General features: G+C 40.9%; 1 long non-coding RNA gene across 1 annotated transcript; it reads left to right on the plus strand.

The window, feature by feature from the left end:
* Window positions 1–10,343: 10,343 nt before the first annotated feature.
* On the plus strand, window positions 10,344–13,301 carry LOC139580241 (uncharacterized). The gene is made up of 3 exons (XR_011676017.1): window positions 10,344–10,452; window positions 13,104–13,164; window positions 13,252–13,301. It is a non-coding gene; the product is annotated as an uncharacterized lncRNA (long non-coding RNA).
* The last annotated feature ends 3,625 nt before the right edge of the window (window positions 13,302–16,926 follow it).

Here is a 16,926-nt window from a genome sequence, read left to right on the forward strand (position 1 = left end):
AAATAATATATATATTACATTTAGATAAGTATTCAGACCCTTTACTCAGTACTTTGTTGAAGCACCTTTGGTAGCGATTACAGCCTTGAGTCTTACAGCCTTGCTACAAGCTTTGGGGAGTTACTCCCATTCTTCTCTGCAGATCCTCTCAAGTTCTGTCAGGTTAGATGAGGAGCGTTGTTGCACTGCTATTTTCAGGTCTCTCCAAACATGCTTGATCGGGTTCAAGTCCGGCTCTGGCTGGGCCACTCAAGGACGTTCACCTAAAACCTAAAAAAGGTATTAGGTGAACAATAGGTAAGTAAAGCAATAAACAACAGTAAAAAGAGAATCTTGTTTCTCATGGTCTGAGAGTCTTTAGGTGTATTTTGGCAAACTCCTAGTGGGCTGTCAGGTGCCTTTTACTGAGGAGTGGCTTCCATCTGGCCACTCTACCATAAAGGCCTGATTGGTGGAGTGCTACAGAAATGGTTGTCCTTCTAGAAGGTTCTCCCATCTCCACAGAGGAACTCTAGAGCTCTGTCAGAGTGGCCATCAGTTTCTTGGTCACCTCCCTGACCAAGACTGTTCTCCCCCGATTGCTCAGTTCTTCCATTTAAGAATGATGGAGGCCACTGTGTTCTTGGGGACCTTCAATGCTGCAGAAATGTTTTGGTACCCTGACATTTTTTGGTACCCTTCCCCAGATCTGTGCTTCGACACAATCTTGTCTCGGAGCTCTACAACAATTCCTTTGACCTCATGGCTTGTTTTTTTTGCTCTGACATGCACTGTCAACTGTGGGACCTTATAAAGACAGGTGTGTGCCTTTCCAAATAATGTCCAATCAATTGAATTGACCACAGGTGGACTCCAATCAAGTTGTAGAAACATCTCAAGGATGATCAATGAAACAGGATGCACCTGAGCTCAATTTCGAGTCTCATAGCAAATAGTCTGAACACTTTCTGTCTTTTATTTTTAATACATTTGCAACCATTTCTAAAAACCTGTTTCACTTTGTCATTATGGGGTATTGTGTGTAGATTGATGAGGAAAAACATGTATTTAATCCGTTTTAGAATAAGGCTGTAACGAAACAAAATGTGGAAAAAGTGAAGGGGTCTGAATACTTTACGAAGGCACTGTATATACAGTACCAGTCAAAAGTTTGGACACACCTACTCATTTTTCTTTATTTTCACTATTTTCTACATTGGAGAATCATGTAATCATGTAATAACCAAAAAAGTGTTAAACAAATCACAATATATTTTATATTTTTTAAAGTAGCCATCCTTTGCATTGATGACAGCTTGGCATTCTCTCAACCAGCTTCAAGCGCTATGATGAAACTGGCTCTCATGAGGACCGCCTCAGGAAAGGAAGACCCAGAGTTACCTCTGCTGCAGAGGATCATTTCATTAGAGTTAACTGCACCTCAAATTGCAGCCCAAATAAATGCTTCACAGAGTTCAAGTAATAGACACATCTCAACTTCAACTGTTCAGAGGAAACTGCATGAATCAGGCCTTTGTGGTTGCTTAACCAGCATGGCTACCACAGCATTCTGCAGCGATACGCCATCCCATTTGGTTTGCACGTAGTGGGACTACCATTTGTTTTTAAAACATTTTAGATTATAAAACAAATGTTGGGCCTCACTGCTATTAGCCCACACATTGAATAACAGATTCACTACATGAAACAACAGATACAAAATCAAAGGAAGTTTGATCTGAAGCATCTGTCCTATATGGGAGATAAGAAAGATCAGGAAACATTTATGTATATATACACCACCATTCAAAAGTTTGGGGTCACGTAGAAATGTCCTTGTTTTTGAAAGAAAAACTTTTCTTCCATTAAAATAACATCAAATTGATCCGAAATACAGTGTAGACATTGTTAATGTTGTAAATGACTATTGTAGCTGGAAACGGCAGATAATTTATGAAATATCTACATAGGCGTACAGAGGCCCATTATCAGCAACCATCAGTACTGTGTTTCAATGGCACGTTGTGTTAGCTAATCCAAGTTTATAATTTTAAAAGGCTAATTGATCATTACAAAACCCTTTTGCAATTATGTTAGCACAGCTGAAAACTGTAGTTCTGATTAAAGAAGCAATAAAACTGGCCTTCTTTAGACTAGTTGAGTATCTGGAGCATCAGCATTTGTGGGTTCGATTACAGGCTCAAAATGGCCAGAAACAAAGAACTTTCTTCTGAAACTCTTCAGTCTATTCTTGTTCTGAAAAATGAAGGCTATTCCATGCGAGAAATTGCCAAGAAACTGAAGATCTGGTATAACGCTGTGTACTACCCCCTTTACAGAACAGCGCAACTGCTTAGAAAGCCAGCATCCCGGAGTCGCCTCTTCACTGTTGACGTTGAGACTGGTGTTTTGTGGGTACTATTTAATGAAGCTGCCAGTTGAGGTCTGTTTCTCAAACTAGACACTCTAATGTACAAACACAGCTCTATCTCTGTCACCATTCACCGCAGATACAGAAGTGTGACAGTGCGGTGGATTGAGACGCATCCAATAAAAAAAAAACAGATATCTCTAGTTTTATTGGGATTCTTGTATTATGCTAATTAGATTTATGCGGCGGTACGGACATCGACCTCAAGGGGTTGCATCAGGAACTGTTGGAATGTCTACCAATAGCATGTCCATCTTTTTGTGAGAAATTACACTGATCACTCAAAACATTTATAAAGTATTTAGAAAGTATAAATAGCCCTAAATAGTAAATAAATAGTTCAAATAGTTCATAAATAGTTCAAAAAATACTTTACTAATGATTAGTATTATTGTTTAGAATGACCTATGTTAAATATCTTATGAATGATCCAATGAATCATTACTACATAGAGGTTGTTTATAAATGTGTGAATAACTAGTTTACTAACATTTACAGACGTGGGAGAAATGATTAATGAAGAAACTATTTAAAAGACCTAGTGGAAAAAAGATCAGGATTGGGCTGCTGGTGTAGGAAGAGACGTGAGAGAGGTGAGCACCAGAACATCCTGTCTGAGTCTTCACTGTCCGATTCGCCGACATGGCTTCTGCTTCACAAATTGTTTTGTGCTGTGTTTATTTACACAATTTTTACAAGTCATTTTAACAACAAGCACGAGGCTAATTTTCTGCATTGTTGGCTGAGGTCTTGTGGGCTATTGTGATGTCAAGTATGTTCCAAATGACATCATCATTGTGTCTTACACAAGTAGACATGCGATCATTCATTTTGATGAACAAATCATTCAAATAGGTCCAGGACCTATAGGACCTATAGGACCAGAATCACCTCCTGTATTCACACTACTGGTAGGTTACATTGTATTGTTTTCAATGACAGTCATTCACAGTGCTAATGAGATAGTATGACCAAAAATAAAATACAAATTTATCTAACATATCCAGACTCCTGTTGCTATAATTTTACCGTCAAAGTAAGGCTTCAGAATTGCATTTTTATTATAAGACTAAGCATTCTGAGCTGCGTGAGGAATGGAGGGAATGGTGATAGGATCGGAATCCAATCAGATCGAAGGTCCATGGAGCAGACTAAAACAAAAACAATTATATTATTGCGCAGTTTGAATAGGTGCAATAGGCCTACTCCCTTGCGCATGGGATCACACATTGAATAGAATTCAGAGTTTAGTGGTCAGTCTCTTTTATGACTGTGTGATGTGGAAGGTAGTAGGTAGTAGGATTCTCTGTGTCTTCGTTGTTCACCCGTTTCACAATTCCCTGCCTTGTGTAGTCTTGAACATCTTTGATATACTTCTCATACAGTGGTACATTGGATTGGAACTTTTTTTAAACACAGTTGTTTATGATGCACTCCTATGAAAAAAGGTTCCAACTTCCATATAGAACCAAAAAGGGTTCTATTGCTTGCGTAACATATGAAACCATTAAAAGTACTATATAGAACCCTTTTATAGGGTTCTTTGATCAGTACCCTTTATGGTGCCATATAGAACCCTGCCGTATAGAACCCTGCTATATAGAACCCTGCTATATAGAACCCTGTATGGTGCCACATAGAACCCTGTATGGTGCCATTTACTAATTATGGCTACTAATAAATAGTAATATTTCTAGTTAAGAATATAATATACTAAACAGTTCAATGAGGTGAAGGTCGAGAGCCATGCATCCTCTGAAACATGACCCTGCCAAGCCGCACTGCTTCTTGACACACTGCTCGCTTAACCCGGAAGCCAACAGCACCAATGTGTTGGAGGAAACACGGTACTGCTGGAGACCGGAGTCAGCGTGCATGCGCCTGTACACCACAAGGAGTACCTAGAGCGCAATGGGACAAGGACATCCCAGCCGGTCAAACCCTCCCCTAACCCGGACGACGCTGGGCCAACTGCGCACCACCTCATTGGTACCCCGGTCTCGGCCGGCTTTGACATAGCCCGGGATCGAACCCGGAGTTGTAGTGATGCCACCTTAGACCGCTGCGCCACTTGAGAGGTCGTTGACGATTTCAATTTTGGTACCAACTCTGGCTGACTTCCTGGAACAGGACAGTAGCCTATGGGTTGTTGCCTGGCTGACTTCCTAATGGAACAGGACAGTAGCCTATGGGTTGTTGCCTGGCTGACTTCCTTGTGGAACAGGACAGTAGCCTATGGGTTGTTGCCTGGCTGACTTCCTTGTGGAACAGGACAGTAGCCTATGGGTTGTTACCTGGCTGGTTCCTAATGGAACAGGACAGTAGCCTATGGGTTGTTGCCTGGCTGGTTCCTAATGGAACAGGACAGTAGCCTATGGGTTGTGGCCTGGCTGACTTCCTAATGGAACAGGACAGTAGCCTATCGGTTGTTGCCTGGCTGACTTCCTAATGGAACAGGACAGTAGCCTATGGGTTGTTGCCTGGCTGACTTCCTAATGGAACAGGACAGTAGCCTATGGGTTGTTGCCTGGCTGACTTCCTTATGGAACAGGACAGTAGCCTATGGGTTGTTGCCTGGCTGACTTCCTTATGGAACAGGACAGTAGCCTATGGGTTGTTGCCTGGCTGACTTCCTTATGGAACAGGACAGTAGCCTATGGGTTGTTGCCTGGCTGGTTCCTAATGGAACAGGACAGTAGCCTATGGGTTGTTGCCTGGCTGGTTCCTAATGGAACAGGACAGTAGCCTATGGGTTGTTGCCTGGCTGACTTCCTTATGGAACAGGACAGTAGCCTATGGGTTGTTGCCTGGCTGGTTCCTAATGGAACAGGACAGTAGCCTATGGGTTGTTGCCTGGCTGGTTCCTAATGGAACAGGACAGTAGCCTATGGGTTGTTGCCTGGCTGGTTCCTAATGGAACAGGACAGTAGCCTATGGGTTGTTGCCTGGCTGACTTCCTAATGGAACAGGACAGTAGCCTATGGGTTGTTGCCTGGCTGACTTCCTTATGGAACAGGACAGTAGCCAATGGGTTGTTGCCTGGTTGACTTCCTTATGGAACAGGACAGTAGCCTATGGGTTGTTGCCTGGTTGACTTCCTTATGGAACAGGACAGTAGCCTATGGGTTGTTGCCTGGCTGACTTCCTGGAACAGGACAGTAGCCTATGGGTTGTTGCCTGGCTGGTTCCTAATGGAACAGGACAGTAGCCTATGGGTTGTTGCCTGGCTGACTTCCTAATAGAACAGGACAGTAGCCTATGGGTTGTTGCCTGGCTGGTTCCTGAGAGGAAAAAAGGAGCAAAATCATGATTTAATCTGCAGAAATATGCCTTGACATAAGATATCTAAGTTTAGTTGTCACCCACATCTAAATATTTACCATGTAGCGCATATTGACACTGAAACACTCTTTTACTGTCTAGTGAAAGAGGGTTAGATCATAGTGAAGGAGGGTTAGATCATAGTGAAGGAGACTAGATAATAGTGAACGAGGGTTAGATTATAGTGAAGGAGACTAGATAATAGTGAAGGAGGACTCAATAATAGTGAAAGAGGACTCAATAATAGTGAAGGAGGACTCAATAATAGTGAAAGAGGGTTACATCATAGTGAAGGAGGGTTAGAAAATAGTGAAGCAGGGTTAGATTATAGTGAAGGAAGGTTAGATCATAGTGAAGGAGGGTTAGATAATAGTGAAGGAGGACTAGATAATAGTGAAGGAGGACTAGATACTAGTGAAGGATGGTTAGATAATAGTGAAGGAGGGTTAGATCATAGTGAAGGAGGACTAGATAATAGTGAAGGAGGGTTAGATCATAGTAAAGGAAGGTTAGATAATATTGAAGGAGGACTAGATAATAGTGAACGAGGGTTAGATAATATTGAAGGAGGACTAGATAATAGTGAACGAGGGTTAGATCATAGTGAACGAGGGTTAGATAATAGTGAATGAGGTTTAGATCATAGTGAAGGAGGACTAGATAATAGTGAATGAGGTTTAGATCATAGTGAAGGAGGACTAGATAATAGTGAACGAGGGTTAGATCATAGTGAAGAAAGACTAGATAATAGTGAAGGAGGGTTAGATAATAGTGGAGGAGGACTAGATAATAGTGAAGGAGGGTTAGATAATAGTGAAGGAAGGTTAGATCATAGTGAAGGAGGGTTAGATAATAGTGAAGGAGGACTAGATAATAGTGAAGGAGGACTAGATAATAGTGAAGGGGGGTTAGATAATAGTGAAGGAGGACTAGATAATAGTGAAGGAGGGTTAGATCATAGTGAAGGAGGTTTAGATCATAGTGAAGGAGGACTAGATAATAGTGAAGGAGGGTTAGATAATATTGAAGGAGGACTAGATAATAGTGAACGAGGGTTAGATCATAGTGAACGAGGGTTAGATAATAGTGAATGAGGTTTAGATCATAGTGAAGGAGGACTAGATAATAGTGAATGAGGGTTAGATCATAGTGAAGAAAGACTAGATAATAGTGAAGGAGGGTTACATCATAGTGAAGCAGGGTTAGATCATAGTGAAGGAGGGTTAGATAATAGTGAAGGAGGACTAGATAATAGTGAACGAGGATTTATACAGTCCAATGGATTCTCTATATCATGGGACCACTGATATTGTTTTAACACTTACAACATTTTAATGAAAGGGTTGTTCTCAATGATGTCCTGTCTTTATAGTTGTACACATAAGCTTGATTACAGATGGAAGATCATAAAACGTTTTCAAGTGCAAAGTTTTATTTTCAAAACTCTTGAACAAATTGATATGCATTTGGTCTTACAGGTCAATCAAGTATTTTCTATAAAAAAACGTCTACAGTAGTATTCAAAAGGCTTGTTTTACATATGACTGTAGTGGAGTGTCTGAGGCCTTTAGCCCGTTAATCAACCAAATATACTTATCGTCAGTAAGATGGAATGCAGCGTTGATGTCTAGTCATGTATCTGGGCTAGATGGGATGTAAACATGCATTTGTGTGCCATGTTAGAGTCCATTATGTACAGTGTGTTTGTGTGTGACTCAATAATATTCTTTAATGTTAATGAAACAGTGAGATGGTGCAGTAGGATAATTGATGAAGAGTATTGCTATTACATCAAATCAAACATACACGTGTTTAAAAGATGTTATTGTGAGTGTAGCGAAATGCTTGTGCTTCTAGTTCCGACAGTGCAGTAATATCTAACAAGTAATCTAACAATTCCACAACTACTACCTAATAGACACAAATCTAAGTAAAGGATCCTCTCAATTGTGCATCTGTAAAAGTTTGTGAGGGTTTTAGGTGACACGCCAAATTTCTTCAGCCTCCTGAAGTTGAAAAGGCGCTGTTGCGCCTTCTTCACCACACTGTCTGTGTGGGTGGATCATTTCAGTTTGTCAGTGATATGTACGTCGAGGAACTTAAACAGTCAATGTGGATAGGGGGGTGCTCCCTCTGCTGTGTTCTGAAGTCAGTCTTCCACATGTGGACAGTCCGTAGCCCTTTCCTGCAGTGAAATGACCTAGTGGCCTCAAGGGTGGAATGTTATTCATATTTCTCATAATTTTATAATTAATCAACATATTTTCAAGAAACACACAGAAAATCCGGTGTTTCTATGTCAAAAGGTCTTGATATATTTCAGTCGTCTGTGATGTATATAAAGTATAATATTGGGATGCAAACTCAAAATGTAATACACTTCAACTCTATATCTGACATGGTACAGGTGTCTTCTTTTGTTAAGCCCATAGCCATGTGTGTGAGGTGTATACTTTTGTTTCAAAGTAGATTTGTTTAAGACTACCAAGAAACACTCTGTGTGACCCTGATTCAGCCCCCTGCAGGAGAGGGTTCATGACCTCTTCTTTCTTGGCTTCTTGTCACGTCGGTATGATGAGATTTGGGAGACAGGCGCAGGAATGTGTAATAGTTTTTTAAAATTAAGCCTAAATTACGGCGTGCCGTTTAAAGGCACGGGGATGAAGACCAAACAAACACGTAACAAAATACAGGGTAGAAACCCAAAACAAAAGAGCGAGGATTACCTCGAATAAATAACACACGCGCACAATGATTAACACACGGGAAGAGACCCGTAATCATCTGCGCAATCCACAATGGCACGAAAGCCCAAATCACAGCGCACAGGTACTGACACGCACCAATGGACATTGTAACAATAATGGACAGCACCATGGAAACCAAAGGGAACACTTATACAAGTACTAATCAGTGGGAATAGGGGACAGGTGTGCGTAATGAAAGTTCTGGATGGATCCATGACACCACAGCTGTTTGAGGGGTGTGAGATGTTGATCTGTGCAGCACCAGTGAACCTGCTATTTGAGGGGTGTGAGAGGTTGATCTCTCACACTCTCTCTCACACTCTCTCACACTCTCTCTCACACTCTCTCTCACACTCTCTCTCACACTCTCTCTCACGCTCTCTATCACACTCTCTCTCTCACACTCTCTCTCACACTCTCTCTCTCACACTCACACAAATGTTTCAAAATGATCCATAGTTAACCAAATGTTGTCTCACTTTCACCAATTCATAAGGTGATGTTTCTTACTGAATGATCCTGTTCCCAGACTTTCAGCCCTGTTTCACACATCCCATTGAGGTAGTCTGAGCCCAGCAGTCTAGCTCTGGTACCTACTATCTATTACTGTATGTAGTGGTGGAGTAAAGTAACCACCCATATTCAATTACCCCTCTCAGCAGACCACAGCATGGTAGCTTATGTAGAAGACTAGGCCTGGTTGGAAGGGGAGGTGACTGGTGACGCAGAGTTATTCCAGGGAAATTAGAAGAATGAACATTTTTCAAAAGTATTTTTTTTAAATGTATATTATATTGTTGTAATATTATAAAAGTGTACTTTGAAAGTGTCCTTTGAAATCAAGGGGTATATTTCATTAATTGAATTCATAGCCAACAAGTCCATCATAAAACATGGCATGATGTGTGATTAAAAACCACTTGGTGGTTATCTAAGCATGGAGAGACAACTGGAAAATCACTCTGTCCCTTCTTCAATCAGCAACATTATCGTCAGAATAAAGAAATAACATAAGGTTAATACGTATTCAGAGAAAGATAACATATATAAATAATTTTGTAGTCAATTAGACACAGTATCTCAGGACTGGCGTAGGCTAGTCCTCAATGTGCATTAGTGGCAATATTAAATTCAGACAAGTACAAGTTCAATGTGTGTGTTGTCTACCTCATGGGGAGTCTTCAGTGTTCCTCCTCTCACAGTGTTTGGGGCACAGCGGGTGGTGGTGGTCTTGTTGTGGTGTACTGGGGGTGAGCTCCTCTCTGCCTCCTCCTGTCTCCCCCTGTAGGCTGCTGCTCGTTATTACAGCGGTGGACCAGGACAGGCTGTTTGACCGAGAAGCCCAACTGCAGCGTGCAGTTCGGGGCCGGGCTCAATGTGGGCGGAGTCAAACGTTGGGCCGGGCTCAATGTGGGCGGAGTCAAACTCATTTAACCCGAACCCTTCCCGTCTCCTTCAAGGTCACCCAAGTTGAGGTAAACGTCTCCTTCAAGGTCACCCAAGTTGAGGTAAACGTCTCCTTCAAGGTCACCCAAGTTGAGGTAAACGTCTCCTTCAAGGTCACCCAAGTTGAGGTAAACGTCTCCTTCAAGGTCACCCAAGTTGAGGTAAACGTCTCCTTCAAGGTCACCCAAGTTGAGGTAAACGTCTCCTTCAAGGTCACCCAAGTTGAGGTAAACGTCTCCTTCAAGGTCACCCAAGTTGAGGTTAACATCGACGGTATCAACATCAACGAAAGTGAATCTTAATCGAACCTCACATACATGGATAAAAATATAAACCATGGAAGTGAGACTGTCATTATGCATATTGTACTTTGTAATATTCATGTTACATCAGTGCAGTGGTATATTTTTATATGACCAAATACCGCACCGATGTTAGTATAGCATTAATTAGCACCTATTTGCCCGTGAGCTAGCTAATTGCTTACAATGAGGGAATTTTATTTGGACAAATTTGCCTACTTGAGCAGTAAGCCTAGGTTTACATGTACAGTTATGTTATCGATTTGATCTGTGATTTTCTGTGTTTCTTCAATGTATGCCTTGTTGTGTTTGGCTGGCTCTAAATGTGTATCCTTGATGCCATTCCCCTAGTTACACATAGAGGTCGACCGATTATGATTTTTCAATACCGATTATTGGAGGACCAAAAAAGCCGATACCGATTAATCTGCCAATTTATATATATATATTTGTAATAATGACAATTACAACAATACTGAATGAACACTTATTTTAACTTAATATAATACATCAATAAAATCAATTTAGTCTCAAATAAATAATGAAACATGTTCAATTTGGTTTAAATAATGCAAAAACAAAGTGTTGGAGAAGAAAGTAAAAGTGCAATATGTGCCGTGTAAGAAACTAACGTTTACTGGTGCTGCACATGTTCCTTGCTCAGAACATGAGAACATGAGAACATGAGAACATGAGAACATGAGAACATGAGAACATATGAAAGCTGGTGGTTCCTTTTAACATGAGTCTTCAATATTCCCAGCGCAATGCTTGAAGCACAGCGAAGAGCTGCTGGCAAATGCAGGAAAGTGCTGTTTGAATGAATGCTTACGAGCGTGATGCTGCCTACCACCGCTCAGTCGGACTGCTCTATTAAATCATAGACTTAATTATAATATAATAACACACAGAAATACGAGCCTTAGGTCATTAATATGGTCAAATCCGGAAACTATCATTTCGAAAACAAAACGTTTATTCTTTCAGTGAAATACGTAACTGTTCCGTATTTTATCTAACGGGTGGCATCCATAAGTCTAAATATTGCTGTTACATTGCACAACATTCAATGTTATGTCATAATTATGTCAAATTCTGGCAAATTAATTACGGTCTTTGTTAGTAATAAATGGTCTTCACACAGTTTGCAACGAGCCAGGCGGCCCAAACTGCTTGTAATATAGTCTGTGTGTCACGTTCGTCGTCCTCCTCATCTGAGGAGGAGAAGTTTGAAGGATCGGAGGACCAATATGCAGCGTGGTATGTGTTCATCTTGATATTTATTAACACAGAGAACACTTAACGAAACTATACAAAAATAACAAACAACGAACGTGAAGCTAATGAATAATAGTGCTGACACAAAAACACTACACATAGACAATCACCCACAACCCACAATGAGAAAACAGGCTACCAAAATATGGTTCCCAATCAGAGACAACGACTAACACCTGCCTCTGATTGAGAACCATATCAGGCCAAACACAGAAACAGACAAACTAGACATACAACATAGAATGCCCACTCGGATCACACCCTGACCAAACAAAACATAGAAACATACAAAGCAAACTATGGTCAGGGCGTGACACTGTGTGTAGCTGGTGTAGAGGAGTCAGGCGCAGGACAGCAGATATGAGTAAATAAACGTATTTTACTCAAAATTGACAAATACAAATACAAAATAAGCGAGCCCGCATAAACGGACCGTATTACATAAAAACAATCACTCACAAACAAACATGGGGGAACAGGTTTTAAACAATTAACAAGTAATTGGGGGATTTAAACCAGGTGTGTAAGACAAAGACAAAACAAATGGAAAATGAAAAGTGGATCAGCGATGGCTAGAAGGCCGGTGACGTCGACCGCCGAACACTGCCCGAACAAGGAGTGGGACCGACTTCGGCGGAAGTCGTGACACTGCTGCATATACCCTGACTCTGCTTGCACAGAACGCAAGAGAAGTGACACAATTTCCCTAGTTAAAAGAAATTCATGTTAGCAGGCAATATTAACTAAATATGCAGGTTTAAAAATATATACTTGTGTATTGATTTTAAAGAAAGACATTGATGTTTATGGTTAGGTACACATTGGTGCAACGACAGTACTTTTTTCGCGAATGCGCTTGTTAAATCACCCGTTTGGCGAAGTAGGCTGTGATTCAATGATAAATTAACAGGCACTGCATCAATTATATGCAACGCAGGACAAGCTAGATAAACTAGTAATATCATCAACCATGTGTAGTTAGCTAGTGATTATGTTAAGGTTGATTGTTTTTTATAAGATAAGTTTAATGCTAGCTAGCACCTTATCTTGGCTCCTTGCTGCAATCGCATAACAGGTAGTCAGCCTGCCACGCAGTCTCCTCGTGTAGTGCAATGTAATCGGCCATAATCGGTGTCCAAAAATGCCGATTACCAATTGTTATGAAAACTTGAAATCGGCCCTAATTAATCGGCCATTCCGATTAATCGGTCGACCTCTAGTCTACACAGCCTACACATAGTATATACAACAATGAAATCACCTGGTCCCAACATACATGGCAAGTCAAGAAAAGTCATTGTAACTTGTCCACGATGCAAAATGAAGTAAAAATTTTAAAAACTTCAAAACACATTAATGAAGAAAGCATACACATTGCTTTGAAACAGTGTCCAAGGAAAGATTTTTGGCATGTGAGTACATTGATGTGAGAAAAGGTGTGTTTGCAGTCGAAAATACATTTTCTGGTCCAGCAACACCCATACATGTTGTGACCAATACTTGGGTTAATTCAGTTCCAACTGTGTTCAAAACTGTTATGCATGCTGGAGTATTAAAAAGCTGTTGAATTGTACCTTTTCTATACTTTCACATTCACAGAAACATTGCTCGGATCTTGTCCCCTGGACCTTGGAGGACTTTTGGTGTGGATGATGTTCAGGTTAGATATTCCTTTAAATGATTCCACTGAACTGTACCATTTAATTGTCATTCCTTTATTGAAAAGTGTACCTTGTTCACACCACAGGGCCTACCAAAGCAAGGTTTCTCAAACAACTGTAGGGTGTTTGTTTTGATTGTTAAAACTTCTTATGGCTGCAGGGGCAGTATTGAGTAGCTTGGATGAAAGGTGCACAGAGGTGCCCATATTAAACTGCCTGCTCCTCAGTCCCAGTTGCTAATATATGCATATTATTAGTCATATTGGATAGAAAACACTCTGAAGTTTCTAAAACTGTTTGAATGATGTCTATGAGTGTAACAGACCTCATATGGCAGGCAAAAACCTGAGAAGAAATCCAAACAGGAAGTGGGAATTCTGAGGCTGGTCGATTTTCAACCAAGATCCTATTGAATTTACAGCGAGATATGGATGAGTTCCTACCGCTTCCACTAGATGTGAACAGTCTGTAGAACCTTGTCTGATGCCTCTACTGTGAAGGGGGGCCGAATGAGAGGGGAATTAGTCAGGTCTGCCATGACCTGACCATGTTCTAACCATGCGCGTTCACATGAGAGGGAGCTCTGTTCCATCGCTCATCTAAAGTCAATGTAATTCTCCGGTTGGAACATTATTAAAGATTTATGTTAAAAACATTCTAAAGATTGATTCAATACATCGTTTGACATGTTTCTACTGACTGTTACGGAACTTTTGGACATTTCGACATTTTGTGAACGCGCTTCCTGACGTTGGATTTGTTTACCAAACACGCTAACATAAATAGCTATTTGGACATAAATCATGGACATTACTGAACAAAACGAACATTTCTTGTGGAAGTGGGAGTCCATTCCGACGAAGATCAGCAAAGGTAAGTGAAGATTTATAATGCTTTTTATGAGTTTTGTTGACTGCACAATTTGGCGGGTAACTGTATGGCTTGCTTTTGCGGCTGAACGCTGTTTTCAAATGATTGAATATTGTGTTTTGCCGTAAAGCTTTTTGAAATCTGACACAGCGATTTCTCAGGATATTTTGGAGGCATTTCTGAACATGGCGCCAATGTAAACTAAGGTTTTTGGATATAAATATTAACTTTATCGAACAAAACATATATATATTGTGTAACATGAAGTCCTATGAGTGTCATCTGATGAAGATCATCAAAGGTTAGTGATTCATTTTATCTCTATTTCTGCTTTTTGTGACTCCTGTCTTTGGCTGGAAAAATGACTGTGTTTGTCTGTGATTTTGCGGTGACCTAACATAATCGTTTGTGGTGCTTTCGCTGAAAAGCCTTTTTGAAATCGAACACTTTGGTGGGATTAACAACAAGATTACCTTTAAAATGGTATAAGATACATGTATGTTTGAGGAATTTTAATTATGAGATTTCTGTTGTTTGAATTTGGCGCCCTGCACTTTCACTGGCTGTTGTCATATCGATCCCGTTAACGGGATTGCAGCCATAAGAATTAAGGTGCTGGTTATTCATTGTATTATATTAGTCCTATTTTCTGTTATAACATATACAAAGTTAGTATTATTTCTGTGCTTGCAGCACTATTGTTATTGCTCATACTTTTTCTTGTTAATTATTCTTGACACTTTTTGGGACCTATTTCCTACAGTTTTTACACTACATAAACAATTCATAGTATTCTACATCCTGAAATATATTCCTGGGGTGGGGGTGGGGTGTCTTCTACATCCTGAAATATATTCCTGGGGGGGGGGGGGTGTCTTCTACATCCTGAAATATATTCCTGGGGGGTGGTGTCTTCTACATCCTGAAATATATTCCTAGGGGGGGGGGGGGGGGTGTCTTCTACATCCTGAAATATATTCCTGGGGGGGTGTCTTCTACATCCTGAAATATATTCCTAGGGGGGGGGGGGGTGTCTTCTACATCCTGAAATATATTCCTGGGGGGGTGTCTTCTACATCCTGAAATATATTCCTAGGGGGGGGTGTCTTCTACATCCTGAAATATATTCCTGGGGGGGGTGTCTTCTACATCCTGAAATATATTCCTAGGGGGGGGTGTCTTCTACATCCTGAAATATATTCCTGGGGGGGTGTCTTCTACATCCTGAAATATATTCCTGGGGGGGGTGTCTTCTACATCCTGAAATATATTCCTGGGGGGGGGGGGGGTGTTATCATTATTGTTGTTATCATAACTATCAAACTTAACAACCTACTCTTTCTTAACGTAGAGTACGCTCTGTGCATTTCAATGGAAGCACAGTATGATATCACTGAGGTATGTATAAATTATGAAATTCTCATCATTAGTGGATATAATGTTTTTTTGGGATACCCATCCGATTGTGTCATTTTCTTTTTCTTTTTCAAAGGAAAACATGCAGCAAATTAGGCGATGGTGGTGCCTAGTTCTCCTACAGAACTTTCCCACGCCGTAAGTTTTGAACATTATAAGAACTTTTCATTTGCATCCTAAAAATCACTTGTTTCACTGTAGCCAGACTGACCTGAATATATGTTCATATTGAATGTATGTAATGTATGTCATTCACTCACTAAGGTCTGAAGAAGAGGTGAAAACAAAGCACACTACAGGTAGGAGGTGTCATATGATGAGGGGTATAGTCTTAACCCCCCCCCTCTCATATGATGAGTGGTATAGTCTTAACCCCCCCCTCATATGATGAGTGGTATAGTCTTAACCCCCCCTCAAATGATGAGTGGTATAGTCTTAACCCCCCCCCCCTCTCATATGATGAGTGGTATAGTCTTAACCCCCCCCTCAAATGATGAGTGGTATAGTCTTAACCCCCCCCCCCCCCTCTCATATGATGAGTGGTATAGTCTTAACCCCCCCTCAAATGATGAGTGGTATAGTCTTAACCCCCCCCTCAATTGATGAGTGGTATAGTCTTAACCCCCCCCCCCCCCCCTCTCATATGATGAGTGGTATAGTCTTAACCCCCCCCCCCTCAATTGATGAGTGGTATAGTCTTAACCCCCCCTCTCATATGATGAGTGGTATAGTCTTAACCCCCCCCCCTCTCATATGATGAGGGGTATAGTCTTAACCACCCCCCTCTCATATGATGAGTGGTATAGTCTTAACCCCCCCCCCCCTCTCATATGATGAGGGGTATAGTCTTAACCACCCCCCTCTCATATGATGAGTGGTATATTTTTAACCCCCCTCTCATATGATGAGTGGTTTAGTCTTAACCCCCCCCCCCTCTCATATGATGAGTGGTATAGTCTTAACCCCCCCTCCCATATATTTCAGGATGATGTAGAAGATGTCCCTCCCCCAAGAAGTCACAGCATGTCACATCAGCATCCAGCTCTGCAGGATCAGGTACTGTATAGGCTATTAGGGCTTGGGGGCAGTTTCCTGAATTTCCACTGACGTGCCCAAAGTAAACTGCTTTTTACTCAGGCCCTGCCTGTTACTCAGCCAGGTTATGCATATAATTGATATAATTGGATAGAAAACACTCTGAAGTTTCTAAAACTGTTAAAATAATGTCTGTGGCTATAACAGAACTGATATGGCCTGCGAAAATCTGAAGAAAATCCAGAATTCTTTTTCAGCTCCCAGGCTCTTATTATGTAAACCTATTGTTTGTAATGGTGTCCGTCACCCAGATTGCAATTTCTATGGCTTCCACTAGATGTCAACCGTCTTTATTCAACGTTTCAGGCCTCTATTTTGAAAAAATTAACAAGTATTTGGAGTTTCTGTCAGGTTACTACCTGGAGCAAATCAGTCTTTCG

This window comes from Salvelinus alpinus, chromosome 7 (genome assembly GCF_045679555.1).
Source record: "Salvelinus alpinus chromosome 7, SLU_Salpinus.1, whole genome shotgun sequence".
NCBI lineage: Eukaryota > Metazoa > Chordata > Actinopteri > Salmoniformes > Salmonidae > Salvelinus > Salvelinus alpinus.